The sequence below is a fragment of the Camellia sinensis genome, chromosome 5 (genome assembly GCF_055761805.1).
Source record: "Camellia sinensis isolate YWXY chromosome 5, ASM5576180v1, whole genome shotgun sequence".
Taxonomy (NCBI): domain Eukaryota; kingdom Viridiplantae; phylum Streptophyta; class Magnoliopsida; order Ericales; family Theaceae; genus Camellia; species Camellia sinensis.
In genome coordinates, this window is record NC_138965.1 from 143,940,003 (window position 1) to 143,945,725 (window position 5,723).

Sequence of the window (5,723 nt, forward strand, 5' to 3'; positions counted from 1 at the left end):
TCAGCTTTACATTTTTCAATTTTGTATTTCATCTTCGCAGCTTCTTGTGGCTTTGCTATGTTGTCTTAACAAGATTGTGATGTTAGTGTATCTTTTTTGCTAAGCATTTTCATTATGTGAGGTGAAATGAGATGTGAATACCAAGTTTTATACCCAAAATGTAGCCCCAATATGAGACAACATAGAGGGAGGGAGGGAGAGAGAGAGAGAGAGAGAACCCTTCATTTGTGCCACCTGGTAGGATGTTAGCAGGTTATTATAGATAAATTACCATAGCAAGTCGATGACATTCTATTGATTCGAACTTGAAACTTCACCTCACTGGCAAGTGGCCACTCATTACCACTTGGGCAACAACCCAAGTTCATCAAACATCAAAGGGAGATTGTATCAAAGGCAAATATTAGGGGCTGTCAGTATAATTTATCTATTAAGAAAAATGAAGTAAAATGAAATTTGTGTTTTGTTACTGCATTGGTAGTAGTGGAAGAGAGGGCTTTCGTTTGTGGCATAGGCCATAACCGTGGTGGTCTTATTGGTAGTGGTGGTGGTGGATTTTGGGCCAATATTTCCTTAGTCTGCAAAAATATCAAGTTTTAACCCTTGAACCAGTGACTCTCCTTATAGCATTTCTTTTTGACCACCCAATTCTCTACAACATCACTACAACATATAAGAGTTTTAGAGACTAAATTTTTTGGTCTCTAAAAAAATAAAAAATTTGTTGCAAAAGACATTTAGGGACCAATTTCTATCGTCGTGAGGATAGTCATTAAAAGGTCGTCCCGAAAAATCAAAAATAAGACTTTCAGCAACAAAATTTTGAAAATTTCACTAATAAATACACTTTTAGGAACAAAATAATTTAGTTTCCAAATGGTTTATTTTTTTAGGCAAAAAATTTGATCCCAAAAAGATAATAATTCATCACTTATGTCCAATTTTCGTTGCTAAAAAAATAATGACACTTTTTGCAACAAAAATATTTGGTCCCTAAAAAATAATTTTGTCCTTAAATTTTGATCTCTAAAACCTTAATTTTTTTTTATAGTGAAGGCACATGTGTTACCTTATGGGCTTATTTCGGAGCCCGTTTTAATGTTCCGAACTGTTCACATTTTAGAGTATATCCAGTAGAATATACTTACAAAAAATCAAGTTAATCAAATATCGTTAACCCTGTCAAATATCATTAACCCTGTCATCCACTCACATTTGTATTCATTTTAATACTTTAAATCACAATGTCATTTATTTTTGAAGATACAAATGTGGGTGGATGAAAGGGTTAATGATATCCGATTAACTTGATTTTTTGCAAGTATGTTCTACTCTATGTACTCTAAAATATGAATGGTTCGAATCACTAAAACGGACCCCGAAATGAGCCCATGGGACAGCATGCAGACACTCCAAATCCTAAATATGATACTAAGGCCTCATTTGGGAACTGACTAATTTAGTAACTTTTTGACTATTTGGCTAAAATATGAGCTAAAAAAAAACTAGTATGTTTGGGATGACTTTTTGACTTTTTATAAAAAGATGTGCAAAAAGTAGAGAAAAAATAGAATCTTTGACTTTTTGGTATGGGTTGTTAGCTTTTTGGCTAATTTAGTAACTTTTTGACTTTTTGACTAAAAAGAATGGTTCCCAAACGAGGCCCAAGGAAAATTCTATGATATGTCCCACGTTTGTGACCTCTGGTAATATCTTATTGTGGTGTTGTTTATAATTTAGTGTGATATTGATTATTATATTATTTTAATTATGATTTAAAATTTTTTTTTATTATACCTCATTTTATATTTAGTTATGACTCATTATTATTATTATTATTATTATTTTATAATTATGAACGGAAAAACATTTAATTATGACATTTACCATGACCCATAAATATGCTATGAATTGAGGAAAATATTTAGAGCAATTAATGCTATATAAACAAAATTTATTTATAAAAAATTTATACAAAATAATATGTCTCATTTATAGTCTTTCATTAGAAGTCAATGTCCACAAGTAGGGTGGATTAACTTTTAACTTGTCTGGAAACTTGACAATTTTTTTTTTTTTTTTTGAAAAATCATATTTACGGTATAGGAAATATATTTATTAAAACATACTCAATTATTTCTAAGAGTTTCATAAAAATTTTCCTTATATTAGTCCTATTTCTTTCATGAAGTGTAACATTTTGCATGGAACAAATACAAGCCATGCAGATTTAAATCATGGGAATGAATTTTTTCATTAAAAAAATTTAAAAAAAATAAAGTTTTCTACTTACTACCTCTGTCACAAAATGTTTATCTTCACTTAAATCCATTGATAATTTTTTTTTTTTTTTTTTTGATGTTATAGTACCAAGATGGAGTTTACAATTCATTCAAGAACCTTAGATCACCAAACTAACAAGAAAAATCTCCTTTTTTGTTATTATCTCTCCCTCTTTACCAAAAGCTTGTTTGAAATACCAGTTCAGCCCTTGGACAAAAAAGGAAGATTCCAAAGTTAGCTTCACTACAGGAAATTGCACTTCTGCGGACCAAATAATTGGTCGGCAAAAATCTATTTTTAGTCGGCAAAAATTTTCTGCGACTAAACAATTGGTCAGCAAAAGTCTATTTTTAGTCCATTCTTAGCTTCACTTTTGCCGACCAAACAATTGATTCCAAAGCTTTGTGCTTTGCCGTTAAATTTTCTCGATAGCCAAACAAAGAATATTACTTGTCAACCTGTCAAGAAACTGAAAATCATAAATGCATGACAATATTGGTTATCATAGGTATAGTGTAAATTTCTTTACAGGTTATGAACAATACATCAACACTTAATTGGTTCATTTTGAACTTTTGGTGGGAATGAAATCTTTTGGATTGTGAACAAATTTATAATCGTCTAATTTATATGTTGCAATCATAGATGTAGATAGTTGAGGCTTTAAGTGTATTCTTGATTAAGGGAAAATGAGTTAACTAATCACTAATCGGTTAATGATTAGTGGTGGTGATAGTCGTTATGGCATTGATAAGATACTACAAAAAAATTAAGATTTTAGAGACAGGATTATCTTTTAGTGACCAAATATTTTTGTTTCGAAAAGTATTGTTATTATATTTTTAGCAACAAAAATTGAAAATTAGTGATGGATTATTATCCTTTTGGGACCAAATTTTTTTGTCTAAAAAATAAACCATTTAAAGACTAAATTATTTTGTCCCTAGAAGTCTAGTTATTAGTGACATTTTCAAAATTTTGTCACTAAAAGCCTTGTTTGTGACTTTTTGGGACGATCTTTTAACGACTATCCTCATAACAATAGAAATTGGTCTCTAAAAAAATTGATTTTTAAAACTCTTATATGTTATAGTGAGACTCTAATTCGCAAAATATTAAAAATGTCCATCCACAAATAATGTTTACTATTAACTTTGGGGTATTTTTTCATAAATCATACTCCTAGTACTTACATTCTAATTACTCCAAACTAATTTTGTTATGTTTCAATTAGTCTTATATGTAGCAAAGTTTCAAAAATAACTCTCTATGTGGAGGCATGTATTCGGTATTCAAATGGTGTTCCGCATTGTTTAGTTAAGCGAGCAGTGGGGGGGAGTGAAGTTTCTCGTTCGTCAATTGTTTATAAATTTTAACCACAATGTGAATATTTTCATTATATATGTGAATTATGTATATTTTTATTGTTCACATTTATATTTTGTGATGTGAATCTTTTTATTGTCATTGTGGAAATGAGTGGTTCATACAATATGAAAGTGAAAACGTAAATGTAAATATTTGCAATATCTATGTACTATTAACAACACAGAGAATAATTTCACTCGTAAAATATAGATTTTAAAAAGTCAATTTTATTAACAATACAAAGGTATGTACTATTAATAACATCTGCCATTTTTCTTGCAAACTTCATTGCGCAGTTGTAGTTTGTTACATAATGAAGCAACACATCAATCACGAACATTCGTACCGTGAAATTTAATTTTTTTATTTTTATTTTACATAATTACATATTCAAGTGAAATCTTATTTGATAGATCTCGTTAAATAAGTTTCAAAAATATAAATTGCATCAAAAATAAATATGTACAACAAAAGTTATAAATGTTTAAAGTTTAATATACAAAAAATTAAAAATAATCTAAATTAGCTCAACATGTTAGGTTGCTAAGAGTACATAAAATATCGATAAGAGTAAAATTGTTCATAAAAGACCTAAAATATGAAAATTAAGATTTGTTAAACCAAATCTGCAAAAGAGTGGAACTAATTAAAGTACAAAAATATCTGATGAACTCATTGAAATATAAGTACATAAAAGAGAATTTTCTAATAACAATCCCCATCCCCCCCCCCCCCCCCCCCTCTTTTTTTCTATGCTAACATTGCAAATGCTAAAAAATACATAATATTTTTTAGAAAACATTTTTTTGTTAAAACAAATGGATTGTAAATCTATCTTGAAATTATTGAGTTTCTAGGCTCGAAAGCCAGCTGATACGTTGTGATGGATTTTCCTTTGGACATCCCACAATTCTAAGGTAGCATATTCAAATTCCTCATTTACAAATCCAATAAAAAATAAAAACTATCATTAAAATATTAATATATTCCCTAAATTTTAAAATCGTAGATTTAGATCCCCAAATTGATAAAAAGGTTATACAAATACCTCCTTCAAGAGAAAATGAAAGTAAAACAAATTTAATAATTGGTGTTCTCTTACTTCAGCATAATAGAGCATAGCATTGTAGTATAGATGAAAGTCAAGATATCTAAATAATAGAAAATAGTTTTGATTGAAGCAACCAACAATTCTAGGCTACACAAAAAAAAATCACAAAAACCATCCTGAAGTCATGCCGGTTGACCGACTAGTCAAAACCATATTGAGGCAGTCAACTCGTATTTTCGGAAATGTTTGAAATAGGTGAAACTAATATTAAGAAGAAGAAATTTGAAATTTCTTTTGGGCATAGAGCTAACTAAATGCAAGCGATAAAATTGCAAACGTGGGAAATTGCCAAAAAGCAAAAATCACCTCACTAGTATATATCTACACAATCAATTTCTACCTGCGCAAAACTTTATCAGCAAACCTCTAAATTTCATTACCGACCGAATACAGCACACATGTCAGCCATTCACTAGTATTGAACTTCCGGCTTGAGTGTGTTTTCCTTGAAGCTCTTTGTCAACCAAATTGCAGTTTCTCTAGGAGAAACCTTCCCCGGTCCAAATGGCTTCAACAACACCCCCAGTTCATCGAACCTTTCGTTTTGCAGCAGTCTTGCACTAAATTCAAGCAACCCTTCCAAAGCTTCCGCTCGCTGCTGGTACGAGGACGTGTCAAATGGACGACGCTGCAAGTCTGACAAGGTCAGCCTCGATGCCCCAGCTGTCATGTTTTGGTCTGAGCACTCACTTCCATCCTCTCCACCCAACTTAATTTTGCCAAAACTTAATCCGCCAAAGTTTCTTTCTAACACCTGCACCGCACATTTGTCCTTCATGATTGATTGGTCACCTTGTGGCGAGGTGGAGGAACCTTGTGCAGAGGTTGATAAAGTTCTTCGGATGGGAATGACTGAGTCTTCGTATGAGGCTAATGGAAATTCAACCATCCTGTCAATTCGAGGAGAATTGACAGAAACATCAGGACTTTGTGCAGTAGGATAAATATTATAAATACACAT

General features: G+C 31.1%; 1 pseudogene; it reads right to left on the reverse strand.

Moving 5' to 3' along the window:
• Positions 1–4,540: 4,540 nt before the first annotated feature.
• Positions 4,541–5,723, reverse strand: LOC114307282 (serine/threonine-protein kinase Nek2 pseudogene; annotated as a pseudogene).